Consider the following 24,017-nt stretch of genomic DNA (forward strand, 5'->3'; position numbering starts at 1 on the left):
GAAGAAAAACTAGCACTAACATTTATTTGGAGCTTGCTAAACCTCACCAAAACTCTTCCTTTTTGTTCCCCATAATCTGCCCAAGGTGTGTGGACCATTTTTAATGAAGTGAGTTACAAGAACCATGGCTTGAAGATGAGGATTGAAGCTCTTGCATGTGGCCGGCCATGGAGGATTTAGTGAGAAGGACCATTCGGCCATGGATGGTCAAATGAAGAAAATGAATGTTGAAGTGGTCATTGCTATCCACTTATGGGTTTTTATACGCCCACTAAGGTTCCCTAATTGTCCACTAATAATAATTGAACATTAGTTTAATCCAAGGTTTCAATATTTACAAACTAATCCCCCATTTCTCTTTTAATTGCACTTCATTTTTAATTTCATTTTTTATGGAGTTCCAAAAATTTAATAACACTTATTTTTAATGGACATTTAGGTCAAAAGTCAATTCTAGGTGTCAATTGACCAAAATGCCCCTCTTCGGGTTGTATTTCAAATTTTTCGGTGCTACCGATTTACTCCTTGTATCGCCGATTTCTTTAATTTTCGTTTTTCGTTTATACTAACTTATTAATTTTTCTTTCACATTTTCAATGTCAATTACACCTCATTATACCTTTAATTATGTTCCGAAAATATTTCCCCCAGTTCTCTGCGGTCCAGGGTTAGTCAACGGTCCTCGCCGTAACTTCCCGGTGCGATCACCCATCGCTACGGGTTCGGCTCGTTTAACTTAGTCACATTTTATCTCTTTTATTTTTCCTTAATTTTTCTCATCACATATTTCATTATTTTATACTTCCACACTGTCAATTAAGTGTAGTTCCAGATATTCTGACTTTTCGAGGCAGACATTAGCTGTCGGAATAGTGGAACATACGGACTACGTAAAGTGAGGATGTTACAAGTATAATGTGATAAATTAATAGTTATGAAGGGGTTTAATTAGTCTAGCTCCATTAAGGTAATTAGGTATTTCAAAGACAACAAATTAAAGTCCTTTTTGCCTATCTAGATACGTTCATTCCTCTATCCATTGGAGTCTAATTATTAGCTCACTAGAATTTTTAGTTATAGTTCTATATTTCAGAAACTCAAGGTTCAAAATTTGCAATTTTTTTTTGGAATTTTGATACATAAGTATAATATAGATAGCTTTAAGCAATGTAATGATATGCAATGCATGGAATGACCTTATACCCCCAAACTCAAATCAGACATTGTCTTCAATGTTAACACAATATGCAAAATTAAAAGATAGTACAGAAATTATGAGAAAGCATATTATGTATTAAGAATTTGAAAGTTTGAACAAAAAGCAAGTAAAATATACTTAAAAGTGCAGTTTAGGACTAAGGTATATAAAATTATATAATAAAGAACCTATCCTATAGTCCTAATTCTAAAAGGTCTCTGATGGTGATGATGGTCCATCTTCATCGAGCCTCTTCAGTATCATGTCCAGCTTGTTATAGGCTTCCTGGAGGCTGTCCTCGAGTGCCTACATTCTGTTATTAAGTGTGGTCTCTATACGCTACGGGTATGCAAGGACTGGGTTTACAGGTGGTGGTGTATATGGAGGCACTCGAGCGGGAGACTCGTGATGGAGTTGCTCTTGGGCTTCCTCCTGGGTATGTGAGGGTTCAACAGGGCCTTCTAGTGTTTTGTCTCTCCTAGGGATGACATTCCCTTCAGCGTCAATTAGGTAGCAGGTGTTGCCAACCTTCTTACATATCCCTATGGATACGCAGATGGTTTGATCAATCTTTGAGGTCCCAGCGATAAAGCGCGGCCTGTGCTGACCTGGAATGAATCTGAAGTGGAGTACGATGGTTGTGATAAGGCCACCAAGTATGATTTGCCCTGTAGCCTAGTGAGATAAGCAGTGAAGGTGGTTGCAGAAGAAGAATTTGGTGTTACAACACTGCCCGGTGAACATACACTAAAGGAAAAAGAGTTCGTTGGCGTTCACTATACCTAAGCTGTCACCGCAGCCCATGATAGTGTGTGTGGCTAACCGGTGCATGTAACGCAAAGCAGGACTGGTGATACCTATAGATTTTGACTTGCTAGAGTTGTAAGGCTCTATGTTCGGGGTTATAGAATGCCAGAAGTTAATGCTATTGTAGACCATCCAGTTTCACGGGATCTCTTGGTGTCCGGTGTTGTTGAATCCGAAGATGGCATTGAACTCGTCCATATTCATTACCCAATCGATACCAAGGAGCCAAAATTCAATCCTGCCCCTGTCCTCCCTATCAGTGGGCCATAAAGTGGCCTTGAAAGCTCCCTAGAAACTCTAGTGTGGTGTCCTGGTAGGCAGGAAATTGGAGTTGGGTGAATCTGGTCCACCCAATGTTGGCAAGGAGTTTATTGATTTCGTCTTGTAGCCCTATTTGTTCCAGCAGCCCAAAATCCATATACTTTGTGGAGATTATTTTTTGAGTGCGAAGCCGGGTGCATTTATCTCTGTGGGTGTCGTCACGGAGTTGTGGTGGCTATTGGGGTTGCGGTGGAGGTGGTGCTGCCCTTATTCTTGGGCATTGTAGAGATGGCTGAGGGGGTGAAGGCGAGGAGCTGCTTCCTTATCTTGAGGGAGCACCCATTCTTCTTGCTGGTCTCTTTGTAGGAGCCATTGGTGACTTTATGAGAGGGAAAGCTAGGGTTTGGTGAGGGGAGAGGAGATTAAAGAGGTTTTTATAGGCTAGGAGAAGTGGAGAGGAAGGGTTTTGGCATGGGGAACGGTTTAAGGACGAGAGGTGAATTTAAAGGGTCGTTGTAACCCTTCATTTCACGTGTTTCGCGCTTCAGGAGTCGAATCTGTGACATGATACATGGGTCATGTATCACTACACGGGTCCCGACATGTAGACCCGTGTAATTTTCTATCCAAAAATTTTTACTTCTGCTAAGATGCACGGTCCGTGTAAATTAAATTTGCTCAGGGACCTTTGTAACTTCCTGTCTCTCAAGTTGCCTTGCTGAATATGTTACACGGCCTGTGCAAATTACATCGAGGACTCGTGTAACTTCTTGTAGCCTTATGTAGCCTTATTTTCGGGCTCCAGAATGTTACATGGTATGTGTAAATTATTACATGGCCTGTGTAACTTTCTGCCTTTTCATTTATTTTTATTATTATTTTTTTTCAAGTGCTCAAACCATTCCTATTTATATAAATGAGATGAATACAAGAATTAACGACATAATTACTTCCCCGATTTTGTTCAATTTTCTCTTGTGTGGTTTTGACTTGACGATTCCTCTCCTCTCTTGCTTTCAGTTCCTTGTTTTTCCAGAATTGATATCTTGGGGTTCCTACAAAATAAAACATGAATAAATATAGAACAAAAATCAAAATGAGAAAGAGAAAGAGAAAGAAGGAAAATTTAGAAAAATTTAGGTTGCCTCCCAAAAAGCGCTTGTTTATAGTCTTTAATTGGATTTTGCTTTTATTGTTCATTGTTTGTCTGGAGGATTGTCGAAGGTGCAATTGGCTCCCTTCTCTATGGGTTCTCCATGAAAGTAAGGCTTTAGCCTCTACCCATTGACTTTAAATGCGCTTGAGGTTTCGCTCCACACTTCTACTGCTCCATGCGGGAAGACTTGGGTTGCCTTAAAAGGTTCAGACCATCTTGATTTTAGCTTCCTTGGAAAGAGTTTCAATCTTGAGTTAAACAATAGGACAAGATCTCCTTCTTTGATTTCCTTCCTCTAGATGTGCCTATCGTGCCATCTTTTGGTTTTGTCCTTGAAGATCTTGGCATTTTCATAGGCGTCCTGTCTGATCTCTTCCAGCTCATTGAGTTGTAGAAGTCTTTTTTTGCTAGCAACTTTTAGGTCATATTTTAGGGCTTGGATGGCCAAATAGGCTTTGTGTTCAAGTTTGACGGGTAGGTGGCAAGCCTTCCCATAAACCAAGCGGAAGGGTGTTGTTATATGTAGTGCGGTATGCCCACAATGCATCATCTAGTTTCATGGACCAATCTTTCCTTGAGCAATTGACTATTTTCTCAAGGATATGTTTTAGCTCCCAATTTGAAATTTCTACTTGGCCACTGGTTTGAGAGTGGTAAGGAGTTGCCACTTTATGTGTTACTCCATATTTCTTCAATAAATTTTCAAATTGTCGATTACAGAAGTGACTTTGTCCATCGCTGATTATCGCTCTTGGTGAGCCAAATCTTGTGAAGATGTTCTTTTTGAGGAATTTCGTTACCACTCTTGCCTCATTTGTTGGTGTGGCTACTGTTTCTACCCATTTTTGACACATAGTCGATGCCAACTAGGATATACTTATTTCCAAAGGTAGTTGGAATGGGCCCATGAAGTCTATTCCCCACACATCAAATAGTTTGATCTCAAATATACCGTGCAGAGGCATCTCATTCCTTCTTGAAATGTTTCTCGTTCTTTGGCATTGATCGCAAGCTAGGACAAAGGACCTTACATCCTTAAACAGATGTGGTCAGTTAAACCCTGCTTGCAAAACCTTGGCTACTACTTTTGTGGTGCCAAAGTGTCCTCCATATAATGATGAATGGAAGTATTGCAGAATGCTCTCTATTTCCTCTTTCGGTATGCATCTTCTTATTAGCCCATCATTACATCTCTTGTACAGCAGAGGTTCCTTCCATGTGTAGAATTGCACATTATGCAGAAATTTCTTAGTTTACTAATAAGTCATGTTTGGAGGCAATACCTTGCATATAAGAAAATTAATAAAGTCAGCATACCATGAAGCTTGGAAGAATGCTAGTAATTGCTCATTAGGAAATGAATCACCAATTGGCAAATCCTCGATGTCCCCTGTGTCTTCCAGTTTCAGCCTGGAGAGATGGTCAGCTACTACATTTTTGGATCCCTCTTTGTCCTTGATTTCAAGGTCAAATTCTTGCAGGAGTAAAATCCATTGAATTAGCCTTGGTTTTGCCTCCTTCTTGTTCAAAAGGTACCGGATGGCAGTATGATCTGTGAATACAATGACTTTTGATCCAATTAAGTAGGATCTGAATTTGTCAATTGCCAACACTACTGCTAGGAATTCCTTTTCTGTGGTAGCATAATTTATTTGTGCGTCATCGAGTGTCTTGTTGGAGTAATAAATGGCGTGGAGCTTTTTATCTTTTCTTTGCCTGAGCACTGCTCCAACTGCATAGTCACTTGCATCGCACATCACCTCGAACGATAGCTCCCAATCTGGTGGTTACATTATTGGTGCTGAAATCAGGGCTTCTTTGATCTTGTTGAAGGAGACAAGGCAATTTTCATTAAAATCAAAGGGAACATCTTGACTTAACAAGTTAGTAAGTGGCTTAGCTATTTTGGAAAAATCTTTAATGAAGCTTCTATAGAAGCCTGCATGTCCCAAAAAGTTTCGTACTTCTTTGACTGATGTTGGTGGTAGTATATATTCAATGATTTCAATTTTTGCCTTATCAACTTCAATTTCCCTTACCATGAAGTGGCATTTTTCTCAATTTAGGACTAGGTTTAATTCTTCATATCTTTGCAATACTTTGGATAAGTTAGCTAGGAAATTATCAAAAGTAGTTCCATACACAGAAAATCATCCATAAAAATCTCCATAATATTTTCAATATAATCAGAAAAAATTGCCATCATGCATTTTTAGAAAGTAGCGGGGGCATTACAAAGACCAAAGGACATTTTTTTATATGCAAATGTTCCATAAGGGCATGTGAATATAGTCTTTTCTTGGTCTTCTAGGTGAATAGGAATTTGAAAAAATCCCGAATACCCATCTGGATAGCAGAAGTAGGAATGTTTTACTAATATTTCTAACATTTGTTCTATGAAAGGAAGAGGAAAATGGTCCTTTCTGGTGGCACTATTTAATTTCCTATAATCTATGCACATGTGCCAACCAGTAACTACCCTAGTAGGGATTAGTACATAGTTTGCATTTTGAATGACTGTTGTCCCACCTTTCTTAGGCACTACATGCACTGGACTAACCCATTTGCTATCAGAGATCGGGTAGATAATTCCTGCATCTAATAGTTTCAGAATTTTCTTTTTTACTACTTCTTTCATGTTTGGGTTAAGTCTTCTTTGATGTTTAATAGTGAGTTTACTATTTTTTTCCATAGGTATCCTATGCATGCAAATGGAAGGATTAATCCCTTTCAGGTTTTCTATTTTATACCCCATGCTCTTGTTATGGGTCCTAAGTAGCCTTAGCAAGTTTTCCTCTTCTATTTCAGATAGACTGGCATTGATAATAACAGGATATTCAGAATTTGAGTCTAGGAATGTGTACCTTAGCGTAGAGGGAAGAGGTTTCAATTCTACCTGTTTGGTGTTTTATTGAAGCTTGCCTTTAGGCTGTTCCTCCTTTAACTCTTCTATAGAGAAAACTTGAGCCAATAGTAGGGGTGGATTAGCTATCGAGGATAACGCACAAGCTGTAATTTTCGTGTTCTTCTTCTCTACTGTGTGGCTATGCATGATGCATGCTCTTAGAGGATCTTCAGGGTGTGCTTTAATGAATTCCTCTTCAACTTGCTTGTCAATTATACCAACCTTGAAGCATTCATCAAGTTCAAGTTTGCATTTCATTGTGCTGAACAGGTTGAGCTCCACTTCTTCATCTTCTACCTTGAGAGTTAACTGTCCGTTCTTAACATTTATGGCAGCTCTAGCAGTTGCTAAAAAAGGTCTTCCTAGGATTATTGGGATTTGGACGTCCTCTTTCGTTTCCAGTACAACAAAATCAACTGGGATAAAGAATTTTTCCACCTTGATAGGGATGTTTTATAGAATGCCCACAGGGTATTTCACAGATCGATCAGCCAGTTGTAATGAAATTATTATAGGCTTAAATTCCTCCACATCAAGCTTGTAACATCCTTATTTTAGCTAGTCCGTACAGTCTACTGTTCCGGTGACCAGTGTCAGTCCGGACAGCTAGAACGTCCAAAAAAAAAATAATAATAAATAATATATATTTAAACTAAAATGAGGAACTATAATTAACTCAAATATTAATAAGAAAAATTTAGAAAATATTTTAGAAATAAAATACAACCAAGTTAAATGAGCCGGTGCCCTAGCGATGGGTAACCTAGTGGGAAGTTGCGGTTCTCGCAACTAGGAGCCCTAGACCCGAGGAAAAATTCATAAAATAATTTTTGAGACTCCAGAGAATGGTCATTGAGGTCCCTATGGCATTAGAATGCCAAGAAAATATTTAAAAAAATTTTTCAATCGGTACAGACAATTTTGGCCCGTTAAGCCAAACGGAGGGCATTTTGGTCATTTCGTCTTCAGAGATTAATTTTGGCCGACTTGTCCAGTTAAGCAAATAATTATTATGATCTAAAATATCAATAAAAATTGCTAAAAATTAAATTGAAAATGAGTAGAGAAGAAAAGAAAAGAAAATGAATTAAAATTATAATTTTGACCTCATGCTTATGTCACTAAGCACTCCCACCCAATCACCACTTGACAAAATAAATAAAAGAGATAAAAATGAAGCAAAAATGAGATAAAAACAAAAGAAACCAGCAGTTTTCTTCTTCATACGGGCTGAATCAAGAGAGAAAGAGAGAGAAAAGGAAAAGAAAGAAAGAAAGGAAGAAGGAGAAGGAGATGAACAGTAGCAGAAACAGGGGTTCAGCAGGGCAGCATGTTTCTCTTCCGTCCATGTGAGTTTGGCTGAACATCTATGGCTGATTTTTGGATATGTTTGAGGTATGTATGTGTGGAAGTTATGGTAAAAATTTGGTGATTGTTCAATGGTTGGATTTGGAGAAATATATTGTTGAACACAGGCTGTCTGTAGGTTGAATTCTGAATTTTGGCTACTGAAATTTGAGAAAAATAAATAGTTAGGATGCTTATAAAATTATGAAATTTGGTACAAATGATATTTGGGATGTTGAGGCTGCTGGGTTAAAATTTGGTGAATTTTAGACTTGTGGTTTATGAGATATAAATTGTTTTGCATGAGCTGTCTGAGTAAGACTGATTTCTGCAAAAATTCAGATTTTGAAGGGTTGAATGAATGTTTTGATATCTCATGATATAGAGATTATTTGATGCTAAAATTTTTACTAATATTGTATAGGGATGTCTTGAATATATGGTTAAAATTTGGGATTTATCTGACGGTTAGATCATTATATATAAATTTGAATGCACAAGCTGCCAGATTGGGTATTAATGGGTGGTTGTGGATTTAAGATTTATGATAGGAGTTTAGTCCAATTTAAGGGGAAATGCTGTTGAATTTTTATTGGATATTTAATTTAGGAAAGTGAAGTTATAATTGATTATGATTATTATGATTCTAGGAGAAATCTTGAAGAATAACAAGCTCAAGGTTGGTTTCAAAAAGGTTAGTGCTAATTCATCCTTAAAACTTTGTATATATATATATCATGTGGAGTATGAAATGAGGGTGAAATTAAGAGAATTGAAACAAGTTTGCATGAATAAATTCCACCAATTTTGGCAGCCTTAGGATACATTAGGGTTTCATTGATTAGATTGAGTTATAGTTGTACATGGCTGCCATTGAACAAAAATTAGATACTTTGATTCATTGATTGCATGTATATGGAGAATTGAAATGGTAGAGTTAGGGTTTGGGCACAAATTTGAGATTTTGTTTATGTAATGATGAAAGTGAGTTTTAATGGTCAATTAGTGACCATTTGGTTATGTGTAAACAAGAAATGAGGTGGTTTTATTAGTGGGATTTAGGTTTAGTGTGGCTGCCCTAGGTGACCTGCAGAATTGGACATGAGTCCAGCAGGTTTGGGCAGCCATAACTTGAATTGTAGAGGTTCAATTGGTGTTTGGCCAATTGGACATAAAACTAGACACATAATGGCACAACTTTGGTGAAGAAACTATGCCCATAAGACCAAACCAAGTGGACCAAAAGCTTGCCCCAATCCGGGTGACCTGCAATCTGTTTCTGCAGAATGACCAAATGAACAGTGATTGTTCATTTGGCCATAACTCAGTGTAGAATGGTCCAATTGACCTGAAATTTTACCAACAACAAGTTGAGATATAGACCAACAACTTTCATGAAGAAACCTACCCCAAATTATGACCAGAACCTATCCAACAAGGGAGTTGCAGTCACTATTCACTGCACTGTAGATATGGTCAGTCCAGAAAAATTCCAATCCGGCCAGTTGTGGTTTTTGGACCATAACTTGAGCTACAAAACTCCAAATGGAGTGATTCAAAAAAGGAAATTAAACTGGACAAAATAAGGAACAACTTTCATGTTGATCATTTTGCCAAATTCCCACTACAAAAATGACTAATGGAACAGTAAAAATAAGGTATAAAAACTGAAAATTCTGCTCAATTAACTTTAAACTTATAAATGGTATTGGCAACCAATACCAACAAATTTTGAATGCAAAATGTGGTATGTTGGGAGTATTAAAACCAATGTACCTATTGTCTATGCAAAAGTCAACATTTTAGTTGACTAATGAAATGAATAGTAATATTCAAACTTGAAATTCAAAAATTGTGAAACTTAAAAGTGCAAAATGTCCTAGTAGGCCTAATGTGATTGGTTTGGATAGGTTGGCATGCCAATAGGGTTTTGATAGCAGTACTGCATATGATGTATGGCTTCATTGCCATTCTGTGATGTGATAGCCTATGGCTATACTGATTATGATGTTTTACTTGACTTTATGCCTTATTGCTCTTATGGCTTATTAGCCATTCTGTTTGCACACCGGGAGACACATTGTGACCGATGGTGTGACGGCCCGAGGTACCTGGTACCCAGTGCTAGTTTATCCGTTTATCCAGTCCGGTCAATTTGTATAGGTTACTTGGGCATGGAAAAGTATAACTGTAATTGAACTAATTATTAAAGAAAATACGAAAATTAAATATCAGGAATGATTACAATAAAATACAAAGAAGCTTAAGATCATGAAGAAAATAATTAACAAAATGCATGAAGAAGTTAATATCATAAAATATAATTAGCCCTCGACTAAATAATAAGTTAGTAATTATTCATTTCTTATGAACACAATAGCTAGGAAATTATTATTTTTATTTGCATATTATATTTTCTTGTATTATTGGCACCACTAAGCTTTATGCTTAGCGCGTCGTGTAACACCCCTAAGTTCGGAAGTGCGTTCTACTGTTCCGGTGACCAGTGTTGTCCAGACAGCTAGGATGCCTAGAACTACACTTCGTTATGAGTGAGGAGACATAAAATAATGAAATACAAGAAAAGAAAATATAAGAAAAACAAAGGAAAAATAATAGCAAAGAAATGTAACCAAGTTAAGCGAGCCGAGAACCTTAGCGATTGGTGACCGCACCGAGAAGTCACGGCGTGGACCGTTGACTAGCCCTGGACTGCGGGAAACCATGGAAAACATTTTTAGGACTTAAATAGACCCTTATTGAAGAATAAATATCATTAGGAAGATCAAAAAAAATTAAATAATTAGTACAAAGAAAAGTGAGAAATCGAAAAACAAACAAAACCCGGTATTACCGAAAAATCGGGAATGCAACCCGAACAGGGGCATTATGGTCATTTGACATCCCGAATTGTCTTTTGACTTAAATGTCCATTAAAAATAAATAATATTACACTTAGAAAATAAAATGAAAAATTAATTTGGTGGTACCTAAAGTGAATAGCAAGAATTAAGGGTTTAATGTGGAATAAGTGGGAATTTAACATATTATATGAATTAATTAGAGTAAGTGGACCACTAAAGGAATAAACTAAGGATAATGGGGCAGGTGTAAGTCCATAATACAAGCTGAAACTTCATCTTCTCCAAATGAATTCATCCATGCCGATTTGAGAAGGAAGAAAATCCTCCATTGCCGTTTTTGCATGAGCTTGATCCACTCCTCCATTTCAACTCCAATCACTTAGATAGCTTCATAAAAAATTGTCTACACATCATAAGGAAGAGCTTGATACCAAAATTAAGAAGTTTAATCAAGGTTTAGCAAGCTCCAACCATAGGTAAGTTTACATTTTTGAATGTTGCTTTGTTAAACTTTGTGTACATGTTATGGGTGTGTGCTTTGTGAAGAAAATTTTCAAGTTTGAAGAGTTCTTGATATATCCAGTTTGGACAGCCATGAAGTTGTGTATTTGATGATTTATTTTACATATATTTGATGAGAAATTATGATGAATAGGGTGATTTAATGTCCTAGTAGTTAAATTCCATGTATATGTGGTGATTGTACAATGGGGATTGAAGTTGACGAATTATGGACACTTTGGCATGGTGAAGCTTTGCGGCAGCCTTGGGACACTTTGATAAATGTATGAGTTCATGAAGGTATTGGCAGAATATTGACATTGAGGATTGATGGATATGTATATAGATTGGTTGTGTAAAGTGTATGTAAGAATGAGTAATGTTTATGTGTATATGTGATTGTACTTAGACTTTGTAAATTTGAGTTTATTTGGTGTATTGAGGATGTGTGTAATCTGCCCAAAGTGACTTTAAAGTGAAGAGGTATGTGGTTTTGGTAATGTACCAAAACAGAATTAGTAAGGGAAGTGGACATATAGTAAGGTAAATGTGTCATTGATGTATGTTAAGCAAGGTAATTAAGGGCAGTATGCATTTTAGCCTATAACTTTAAATGTGTAACCTCAATTGGTATGAGACCAATTGGAGGTAAAACTAGGCACAAAATGTGCCAACTTTCATTGAGAAAGCATACCAAAATTCTGCTTGCAAGGTGACATGAAAAATGACCAATTCGGATTAAGTGCAATTGAAACCTGAAAACTGACCATTTGGGCAATAGTTAGTGTTTAGGCTATAACTCACTCAAAACAGGTCCAATTGACCTGAAATTTTAACCATGAATAGTTAAGACCCATACCTACAAGTCTTATGAAGACACCAAAGCCCAGAAATGACCAGAAGCAAGTCAAAAAGCTTGCACAAGTTCGGGTCCAAAAACTGGCCGAACCAAAGTTGACCAAATTGACCTAAAATTGACCTAATTTGATGCCATTTGACCAGCAATAGTATAATGACCATAACTTGGTCTACTTTACTCAGAATGACCTAAAATTTTGCCCCGCATTCCATAAGACATAGATCTACAAGTTTGTAGTTTTAACTGAAACCCAAAAAACGAGGGAACTAGGTCGTCCGGCTAGGTCAAACTAGTATCTCGGAACCCAGCAAATTGCAAGAAAATGCACTAAACAAGGAAATGAGTTTGGTAAAACGTACCAGCCCTAAAATACTATCGAATGTGACATATTAGTGACACTAAAACCTAGTTTACCTAGAACGCATCGAGGGTCGATATATGGGTTGATTAAGCAAATAAAGGTATTCAGTGAATTAATTATCGAACGTTATCGTTAGAAACAATTTAATTTAGTACTGAAACACTTCAAATTGTGTTTCTCAGTTACCAAAGACTCAGGAAAAGGGAAGGAAACACTGAGTCCAGACCAGGAGACAATTATCAGAGGTTTTTGCACAACTAGTTTTCAACTGATTTTACTCTGAATAAGATTTCATATGATTAATTGTATGTTATTGATTTAAATTGTGTTTGTGCACAATAGTATTTCTTTTGAATTTTTCAATTAAAATGAATTATGACTATTTGTACATTATTGTTTTAAATTGTGGAAATGTGTTTGAATGGATATTTATTGCTTGAAAAGCATTGTAAATGATTTGATGGATACTATTGATTGAAAAGCACTGTAAATGATTTTTGTGGAAATTAAAGATAATTATGAATTGTGTTGCCATTTTGTGAATGAAATTATAACTTTGGAAATTTATTGGATTCTCACGAATCATTTGAATAAAATGTTTGGAATTGATTTTATGTTCACACTTAGCATGACAGTATCATATCATTCCTTCTCCATTTATGGGGTTGTGATCGTTTATTTTCCTTCTCCATTTATGGAGTCGTGATCGTTTATTTTTCTCCCTCTCTGGTTTACCAGTTGAGGTGATCGGATGAGTACTCATTATATAGCTAGCTCCCTTCCTCATTGATTTCGATTAGTGGGGTTGTGATTGCTTTGTCGTGGTGTACAACGCGGCATTGATCGGAAATTTGTGTCATGGCTTAAGTTGTGAATGAATTGGCAACACTGTATTCTTAACTTATTCGACTAAATTGTGTTGTTATGCGATTTTATAATTTGTGAAATGAAGTTTAAATTCTTACTGACATTTACTGTCTTTCAAATTTAACTATATTTTGATTATTGAGATTTATTGTGATATTGTGTTAAATTCCTTATGATAGTATTGTCTTGAATTTAACTATGGTTTTTAAGTATCCACTATTTATTTGAATTATGAATTGTGATTTAAATTTGTATTTAGTTAATGTTGTGCACCACTGAGACATTGTCTCAAATGATAGCTTTTATTGTCGCAGTAGACAGATGCATGTGGCAAAGCAGACTAGGCTGCTAGTACCTCCAGCGAGAGACTACCGGGTATAATGAGTATACCAATATTTTGTATTATGTAATGTAATGTATGTTCACTGTATGTACATATTGTCGTTGGTTTTGAGCAGTTGTAAATAAAAATTGTACATTGAAGTCGTAAAATAATTATGAGTTATTTTGGCTTGTAAAAAATTGTATTATATTTCTTTTATCTCAGTCTTTGAAAAATCACTGTGGATTTGAGTTAAGAAATGTGTTGTGTTGAGAAATATTTTGGAGTTGAGATTTGGAAATCTATTGAAGTGCTTTTTACAGGTTTTCTGAAGAACTGTTTTATCCAAAATACAGATGGTAATCTGCCAAAATTTTTACAGAAACTCCAAATAATTCAAATGTGTTAGTCTATCACTTCAGTTCAAAAAGGTTTTTAACACCTGTAAATAGTGCTCACCACTGTAAAAGAAGTAAGAACAGTTTTTAAAATCCCTTGTAGTGTATTTAATGGATTATCAGTAGACGGAGTTGGTAATTCATTAGGTATACTACGGGATCATGTTATGCCTTACAGAGGGGTAGGGTGTGACATGTTTTAGTGGTATCAGAGCATAGTTTTTAAATTCTATTTTCACCTATAATTTGAATATTCTTTCTTCATTGTACAACTGCTCAATATCATTATTTGATACATACAGTACATTACATTATAAATATGCACTAACGAGAGGAAATCTCCTTGTGTTATTGGTTCAGGAGATCTAAAATCCTCGCATTGACTATGGAAGAGGGTGATCGTTCAGTCGATCAATCTATTGAGGCTGAGGTGCAAGGGGATGCCCCAGGCCTACATAATGTCAGTGGTTCAAGAAGACCACCGCAGCATCGCAGCTTCTGCTCGCCGCTCAGCAGATAGCTGCAATGTTCCAACAAATGGCTGGTAATGTGCCTACTCAAGTCCCAATACAGACACCAGTGGTACAACCACAATCTCTTACTAGGCAGTATGACAAATTGATGAAGTATGGGGCTACAGAGTTTAAGGGGACAGTAGATCCTCTAGAAGCTGAACAGTGGTTAGAAAAGATGGATAGGGTATTCAAGAAATTGCATTGCACGGAGGAGCTCAGATTTGAATACTCTGTATCTTTGTTACAAGGAGATGCTTATGACTGGTGGAAAACCATTCCCCACAGTCTGGTAGAACCTGCAGTGCTAACATGGAATGATTTTCTCAGGGAATTCAGACAGAAATATGTCCCTGATGCTTATGTAGACCAGAAGTTACAAGAATTCCTATGTTTGAAACAGGGGAGCAGATCAGTGGCTGAGTATGAAAGAGAATTTTCCCGCCTGAGCCATTATGCAGTAAGTTTACTTGCTACCAGCAGGGAGAGATGCAAGAGGTTTGAAACTGGCTTGAAGCCCAGTATCAGATTACAAGTAGTCGGCTTCAAACACACTAACTTCTCTGAACTTGTTTCTCAAGCCCTAGAGTTGGAAAGAATTGAGTTTGAAGTTGCTCCTGAGAAAAAGAGATCAGAGAAGACAGAGAAAGAGGGAAAATCTGTAGAACAGAGTTCCAGTGGTCCCACTGGAAAGGGGAAGAACTATGAGGGAGACAGCAGAGGTGGCAAGAAGTCTGGTAGGGGAAGACATTCAGGACAGAAACCTCCTCTATCTGGTCAGCAGAGTACTGGAGGTTCCTACCATTCCCGCCAATGTGAAAATTGTGGAAGATATCATGGTAGGATATGCTATAAGGCTATTGGAGCCTGTTATAACTGTGGAGGCACAGGACATTTTGCCAAGGACTGCACCAGCTGTCGCAACGTATTTTGCGGTCGCCTGAATGAACCCTCACCGAAGTGGGAAAGAGTGAGGAGTCGCCACTTTAATTTTGAGGGAAATTAAAGAAAACCGTTTATGAAGATAAATTGAAATGAAACCACTTCAAGGCAGAGATTCTAGGTTCGGGGTCCGTAAACGGGTGGGGAAGGTGTTAGGCACCCCGCCTCGTCCCTTAATAAGGGTAAGTAGATTTAACTTTGCATTAGTTAGGAGGGCTTGAATGGGAATGTTAATCCTTTTGACCAAAGGAATATTTGATTTTTCACTAAATTTGGATTACCCAGATACATAAGTAAATGAGACAACCTCAGTGAATTGACGTCGCATATCATTTTTGGTTTTGGGATTATTTTTGCGCACAGGTTAAAATTTGGTGTGAGAATCGGATAAGAACTCTCCTTCGATCTCTTTTAAATATTTATTAAAATTCTGATTGGAGATCGGATAAGAACCCTCCTCCGATCTCTTTTGAAGTATTTAAAGTTTTAGGATTGAGAATCGGATAAGAACTCTTCTCCGATCTCCTTTAAGTATTTATTAAAATTTTAGCTCAAAGATCGGATAAGAACTCTCCTCCGATCTCCTTTTAAATGTTTATGGAAATTTTAGATCGAGAAACGGATAAGAACTCTCCTCCGATCTCTTTTAAGTACTTATTAAAAATTTTGAGCTGAGAATCGAATAAGAACTCTCCTCCGATCTCTTTTAAATGTCTATTGGAATTTTAAGTTGAGAATCGGATAAGAACTCTCCTCTGATCTCTTTTAAATTAACAGGGGCCTGAAAGGGACTTTTCCAATCTCCCAAATCTTAATTTCAGCTACATGTCTTAAAGCTAAGGATTCTGGCATTCAAAGGTGCTGGGGATAAGGCTTCTTTTAGCTAATTGATACCTTGTGACTAGACGGGGGATACTAGACTGAATGTACCGACCTCCTATGTGGTCGCCTTACCAATACTTATTAATGCCCAATCTATTCTATTTAGTTATCCAAGGTTTGGTTTCAATTTGTCTTATGACATCTTGCCTAATGACCTATTGAATTTTCCTCGTGATTTGGCTTCACCATTTCCCTGTCTTATTATTTAGACCTTTTATCATTATAAAAGGACTTTTAAGTTGCCGTTACCTACATTTTGTTTAGTTACTTCTACGCTATTCGGGACCAGAACTCCTGTGCTAAGAAGTAATGAAGATAAATCAAAGAATAAACTGATTAACAAAGAAGTAAACTCGAGAATGACTGCCTCCGTGTTTAAAATATAGTATAAACTTGGTGAAAATTACAAACAGAAAAAGAATAAATGAAATACGTGAATAAAGAAGAACATTTGATAAAATAACGATATAGCACTCACTTGTAGGGAGTCGAATCTACTAAACTAACTTATGGAATCACAGAATGTAATAGGACTGCAGGTTGATAGCTGGAGGACTAAGGTTCGCCTCGAAATGAAGGATTCTTTGTTAAAATGTAAACAGGTCAAAATAACCAATCTTGAATGGAGTTGAACTTGGACAATATGAATGGAAATAGAAAATAACAAAGACAAAAGGTGAGAGTGTCACAGGATAATGAACGGACTGAAAATGAAGAATTTCAGTATTCAAAAATCCCTTTGCAAGAAAACACTTCAGAAAACTGGTTTCCAAAGTTTTTCTTATGAAAGCTAAAATAGCAGAGTAACGAACTGAATTAAGTTTCAGAGTTCTTCCACTATGGTTACTGCCTTTTTTCTATCTTTTTCCGTCCCTTGAACAGTTTTTCATGCAGGTATTTATAGGGACCGGGTGTTCCCCTTGAAGGGTCAGGATCTATCCTAAGGGAGATGGAGGGTCAAGATTTCAAGGGACATAATCCTAAGCTCAAGAATTAAAGAGAATCAGAACAGACGGTCGAGATCCATTTCAGAATATTTGTCTTCTTCCTCCTCTAATCTGACGGCCCCAAATTCTCTTGTCCGGGGCGATCCAAGGGCTAGGAGTGAAAGGCGCTGGTTTTTTCGTCTTCTTCTTTGATCCAAGGGCTCTGGGCTCGTCCTTACAAGTTGGATCAACGGTGGAGATTAGGATGTACAGTGCCGTCCTGACGTACTCATGTCATAAATGTGGGCGATTCTGGGGCGTGCGGTTGAGATTTTACCTGGCAATGCTTTAACTACCTCGGCTCTGATTATGGTGACGGCAGTAGGCGCCTTTCGCTTTCTCGCTCTCTCTTCCTTTCCGACCTTCTTAACATGGTCCTTCTCCGATCTTTCATACCGATCTCCTCTTCCGATCTCTATTATTCCAATACTTCCTTAACTGGCGGTCCGGTCAAAGCATTAATTCCCCTCGATTCCCGAAGCGTCCGCTTTGTTTTCTGCTAAGCAATAAATGCTTGATTTCCCCCTATATATACCCCCTGACCCAAAAACTTTCTCCATCCTATTTTCCTCTTTTCTTCTTTACTTTCCTATTCTAGTTATTTCGTGATCGTTCCACCGTTGTTCCGGCAGATTGTGGTTTTTGATCTTTTTCGATGGACCTTTTTATTCCCCGACTGAAAACTCATGACCCTGGTGATCGAATAATCGTGATGACCTTATCTGATGATGGTGAGAGAACTGAATCAATTAACCGATCTGGATTGCGGACCTCGGTTGTGCCAATCTCGAGTCGTTCAACTGGCATAATCGGCGAACCGATTTTGGCCAAGCAAATTGCTGATGTTCCGCCGACCCTTGACGGTTGCTCTTCCAAGTTTATTCGGCTTCTCACCACATTGGGTGTTCCGACAGTGGCTTTCCTCCACATTGGGTGTTCCGACAGCGCCTCGGTTCTGGTCGGTGACACCCCTTTGGATCAGTCACAATGTGACATTCCGGTCCCTAGAGATCGCCCAAATGATGTATTTTGTTTTCAATGTAATCCGATCTCTAGAGATCACAGAAATAATGTAATCCAATTTTAATGAAATCCAATCCCTAGAGATCGCCCAAATGATGTAATCCGATCTTTTGAAAATAAAGACTTTATTTTATCGATTATCATCTTATTATTATTGCATTGATTATTTTCCGATCTCTAATGTGATTATCCGATCTGGTTCTTTACCTGAATGACACTTATCCGATCTGCAATTCAAAATATCCCTTTTAATCCGCTGATCCTTACCTAGCCGATCTCTTTGTGAGGTATCTAGAATATTCTTGGGAAATGTCAGAAATAGCTGGCGAATCCCGTTAACCGATGCGCCGCCTAGGACAGAGTGAGCATCAAATGCTCGGATGAGTATAAATAGAGGAGGGGCCAGCCATTCGCTCTCTTATGTCATTTTCAGTCTCTCGCGAACAACCCCGAAATCCTCTCATTTTCTCAAGTTCCTCCGACACCGATCAGACTTCGGTAAGGGCTTTGATCTTTCTTTTAGTTTAAAATCTTTATTTCCTTTGAAAATGAGCGGTGCCGAAGGTCATAGAGCTACGAGCCCTCCTTCTATTCAGTTTTCGTGGTCGTCCGATGAGGTAGAGGTAGTCGGGCCAAGCGCGCGACCTGAACCTCCTAGGGTCTCCGTTCCAGCTCTGGGACAAGCAACATTATCAAGGCATGCGCCTTCTTCAGGGAGAGAGAACCTCCCCCTGGACGAGCTACCATCGGTCCTTCAAGAAACCGATCTGCAGTCGTTCAGCCAAGAATACAACATTCGGCTTGACTCGTACGAGCTAATTAAATGCCACGGCGATCTTCGTGCCGATCATTTCTTCGAAGAAAATGATATGATCATGGTCTAAGAAGAACAATTAAAGGCCGGTCTTCGGTTCCCTCTGGACGACTTCTTCAAAGAGGTCTTAAAATTTCACCGAGTGTGCATTGCCCAAATTCACCCTAACTCATGGCGGATCTTAGTAGCCTTCCGAGGCCTGTGCCGAGCTAAGGGAATCAGTCCTACGGCTAAGGTGTTCGCCGAACTGCACAGGCTAACTCGCCGAAAGGAAGACGAGCACTGGTTCTTTCAGGCGAAGCCTCATTGTGGGCTCTTTACCGATCTGCCCTCCTCCCTTAAGAATTGGAAGAATCGCTTCTTCATTCTGAGGAGCAAAAATCCGAACTGCTTTGAGGGCTTCCCCCGTAGCTGGTGGCACCAGGGGCCCTTGATTCCGAAGCATCTCGCTCTGAATAGGGAAGAGGGAGCCGTGGTGATGGAACTGAAAGATCAAGCGGCTAGGGAGAAGTTCTCCTGTTTAGATGCGGTGACTGCCGAGCTGCATCATTGGACTATACAGCTGATCATCGGCCAAGATCGCGAGCTTTCGCTCTCTGACCTCGGCATTGGTACTTTCTACATCTCAGATCTCAAGACCTTAGCGATCTCACTGACCTTTTCTTTGTGCAGGTATGGCGGGTGGTGAGGGTTCCAAGAAGCGGAAGAAAGAAAGAGAGATTTCCCGGAAGATAAAAGAGATGAAGCATTCGGAACTGCTTCAAACACCCGGCCATGAACCTGGGGAGATACAAAGAGGCCCGCCTCGACCTTCGGGAACGCCGATGGCAGAAGCTGTCCGATCTCCTCCTCGACGAGAAGAGCCGCCTCCACTTCCTCCAGTTGCTCCAAGCACAGAAGGGGGTCCTTCTCAACCTTCTGCGAGGCCCCCTCCTCGTGGCGCTCAAGTGCTGATCGCTTCCATGGAGAAGAACCGGACTGTTCGGGAGAACCCAGGTTTTGCCAAAGTCTTGGGGTCTTCCGTCTGCCTTCGGGAGGATCGGGATCGACTGTCTCCGGACAATCTCGATGACATTCTGACCCGATCCATGAGTCTGAATGTAGAGTGCCTGGTGAACCAGCACATAGTCCGGGAAAAGGCTCACCGCCTGGGTAAGGAGGTAGAGAAGAAGAGTCAAGAAGTGGCATCCCTCCGATCCCAACTCTCATTTGCTCAGGATTACATATCTCAAATTGAGGGGCGTATGAAGTACTATGAGGATAAGTTGGCCGAACAGGTTCATGTTCTGGCTGAAAAGGATCGTGCTCTTGGAGAAGTCCAGGCGCTCCGGGCCAACGAAGCTGCTCGGGTCGCTCACCTTACTGAGGAGCTTAAGGCAAAAGATGAAGAGATGGTGACAGGAATAGCCGGTGCTTATGTGAATGCTCACAAGGATCTCTTGGCCGAGCTCCAGAAGCGTTACCCAGAGGAGGACTTCTCTTGGATGGCCGACCTGGCTCCCGGAGGCGAGGGTGAGGATAGTGAGGAGGAGGCTGAGGGTGAGGGAGAAGACGGACAAAATGTGGATCAGGCTGGGGGTGATCCTCCAGCTGAATAACTTGTACAAATTTTGAAATGAAATAAAATGGAATGCCTCTTTTGTTCGATGAATGGTTGTGATCGGAACATTTCTAAATTATTAAACACTTGATTGTTTGAGTATCTTGAAAGAACTGAAAGTGATTATCAACCCAAGTGTGAGAGATCGGAAGACATAATGAGCATAAGATCAGTAGAGAACCAACGCTAAACAGAACTTGATTAAAATTAGAAATTTGGCTTGAACATTTAAGATCGGAATCATCCTTAAACCGGAACGGAACCTTTGATTATTCTTAAACTTTTGAAAGGGAGATCGGCAATAAAACTGGTAAGAAAAGATCTAGTGTCAGTTCATTTCGTTTGTCAACAGAGATCAGGAATATACTTGACTGGTCAGGAGATTCGACAATGGGTTTGAGAGATCGATGAGTGATTTAATAGACCGGTAAGGCCTTGACTGATGTGAGGACTTAGCATTGATTCAATTCCTTGTGAGGAGAGATCGAAAATGTGGTTATCTAGCACAAAGAGATTTAGTACTGGGGATCGGTTTCAGAGTTTATTAATTCTGGGGATCAGCCAAAATATGGTGTCGACAGCTGCCCCTCTTTATATAATTTCTATTAAAGGGAAAATTTTCCCGTGTAGGAATTATGTAAAGATTTAGACCCAAATTTTGGACAATTAGGTGTTCGAAGTTATGGAACTAAGGCATACCTAAGTTAGTGACCTAGAGATCGGCAACAGAAGTTAAAATATTGGAAAATTAAAATCAACTTGGATCAAAGGTTGATAACAGGAAATGTAAATTGCAGGAAATTAAAATCAACTTAGATCAAGGAACCAGAGGTTGATATCAGGAAACTTAAATTGCAGGGAATTAAAATCAACTTAGATCAAGGAACCAGAGGTTGATAACAGGAAATTTAAATTGCAGGAAATTAAAATCAACTTAGATCAAGGAACCAGAGGTTGATATCAGGAAATTTAAATTGCAGGAAATTAAAATCAACTTAGATCAAGGAACCAGAGGTTGATATCAGGAAATTTAAATTGCAGGAAATTAAAATCAACTTAGATCAAGGAACCAGAGGTTGATAACAAGAAATTTAAATTGCAGGAAATTAAAATCAACTTAGATCAAGGAACCAGAGGTTGATAACAGGAAATTTAAATTGCAGGAAATTAAAATCAACTTAGATCAAGGAACCAGAGGTTGATAACAGAAATTTAAATTGCAGGAAATTAAAATCAACTTAGATCAAGGAACCAGAGGTTGATAACAGGAAATTTAAATTGCAGGAAATTAAAATCAACTTAGATCAAGGAACCAGAGGTTGATATCAGGAAATTTAAATTGCAGGAAATTAAAATCAACTTAGATCAAGGAACCAGAGGTTGATAACAGGAAATTTAAATTGCAGGAAATTAAAATCAACTTAGATCAAGGAACCAGAGGTTGATATCAGGAAATTTAAATTGCAGGAAATTAAAATCAACGTAGATCAAGGAACCAGAGGTTGATAACAGGAAATTTAAATTGCAGGAAATTAAAATCAACTTAGATCAAGGAACCAGAGGTTGATAACAGGAAATATAAATTGCAGGAAATTAAAATCAACTTAGATCAAGGAACCAGAGGTTGATAACAGGAAATTTAAATTGCACTTACAAAGCAAGCCTAATCCGGACACAAGAAGTTCTTCCCCAATGAAGTGTACTTAACAGAAACCCGAAGGCCAATGATGAATGGAGGACGAGTTGCAAGACTTGACCTATGGCCTCATTTCAAATGCCCCATTTCTATTTTTTTTTTTTTGACTTTTTCCCGAAAAGCACCCTTGCGGGTTTTCACTTCCCCTTCGTCTATATGACTAGAAGCGCCCTTCCAGGTTTTCACCTCTAGTTTTTTTTTTTTTTTTTGGATAACTCACTTTTTCAGGATGCCCTTTCGGGTTTTCATCCTTTACTCATTTTGCAGAAGGCGCCCTCTCGGGTTTTCACCCTCTTTCACACATTTTGTTAGGAGCGCTCTTTCGGGTTTTCACTCCTTTTTTTTTTTTCCTTTTTTTTTTGCTTCTAGGATGCCCTTTCGGGTTTTCATCCCTATTTTCCTTTTGTGTACCCTTTTCCTAGTCATTCCCTGCAAATCTCATAGTAAAGTATGTGAGGTTATCAATTGTTAAATCCTAATCTTATGGCAAAAATTTTAACTGATTAATAGCGCATTAAATAACGAGATTGCAGAAGGATAATGTTAAAGAATAAATATAAGGGAAAGATAGAAGCATAGGGAATGAAGTATCACTTTATTACGGTTTTAATAAAACAAAGATAGAGTTTCAAAGAAGAAGGGTACAAGGATAGATCTCACATATTCCTTGTGGCTGGCTTTGAAATCCCTTAACTGCCATTATTTCAAATTCTCTGAAGCCTCATGTCACGACGGTTTATTTCCCTTCTCGGTCTCATGCTTCTTTCCTTATTTCTCCCTTTTGGTTCTTGGGATGCCCTTTCGGGTTTTCACCCCTAGATTTTTTTTAGGACGCCCTTTCGGGTTTTCATCCTTCACTCGTTTTACAGAAAGTGCCCCTTCGGGGTTTTCGCCTTCTTTCACACATTTTGCTAGGAACGCCCTTTCGGGTTTTCACTCCTACTTTTTATTTATTTTTTTTTATTTTTTTATTTTTTTTTTAGGCATAGTATCTCTTGACGGTGTTAGCGTTCACAGGTCTCGGAAACTCTTCACCGTCCATGTGGGTCAAGATCAAGGCTCCTCCAGAAAATGCCTTTTTAACCACATAGGGTCCCTCGTAGGTTGGTGACCATTTGCCCCCGGGGATCGTTTTGATTCGGCAGCACTTTCTTCAGAACTAGGTCCCCGGGTTGGAATTCGCGTGGGCGAATGCTTTTGTCAAATGCTCTAGCCATTCTCATCTGGTATAACTGCCCATGACATGCTGCTGCTAACCTTTTCTCATCCAGCAAGTTTAACTGATCCAACCTTGACTGGATCCATTCCGACTCATCAATCCCTGATTCCTTCAGAATCCTTAGGGAAGGAATTTCAACTTCAATAGGTGATACCGCTTCCATCCCGTGAGTATGGAGTTGCCCCGGTTGAGGTTCTTACAGAAGTCCGGTATGCGTGAAGAGCATAGGGAAGCATATCATGCCAATCCCTATATGTGACTGTCATTTTCCGGATTATCCTCTTGAGATTTTTGTTTGCGGCTTCCACCGCTCCATTCATCTGAGGACGGTATGGGGAGGAATTGAGGTGTCGGATTTTGTATTGATCACACAATTTCTGAATCTTCGGGCCATTGAGATTCTTAGCGTTGTCAGTGACGATTTCATTGGGGAGACCATGCCGGCAGATGATGTTGCTTCTGAAGAATTTGAGAAACGTATTCTGCGTGATATGGGC

This window comes from Hevea brasiliensis, chromosome 5, assembly GCF_030052815.1.
Source record: "Hevea brasiliensis isolate MT/VB/25A 57/8 chromosome 5, ASM3005281v1, whole genome shotgun sequence".
NCBI classification, from domain to species: Eukaryota; Viridiplantae; Streptophyta; class Magnoliopsida; order Malpighiales; family Euphorbiaceae; genus Hevea; species Hevea brasiliensis.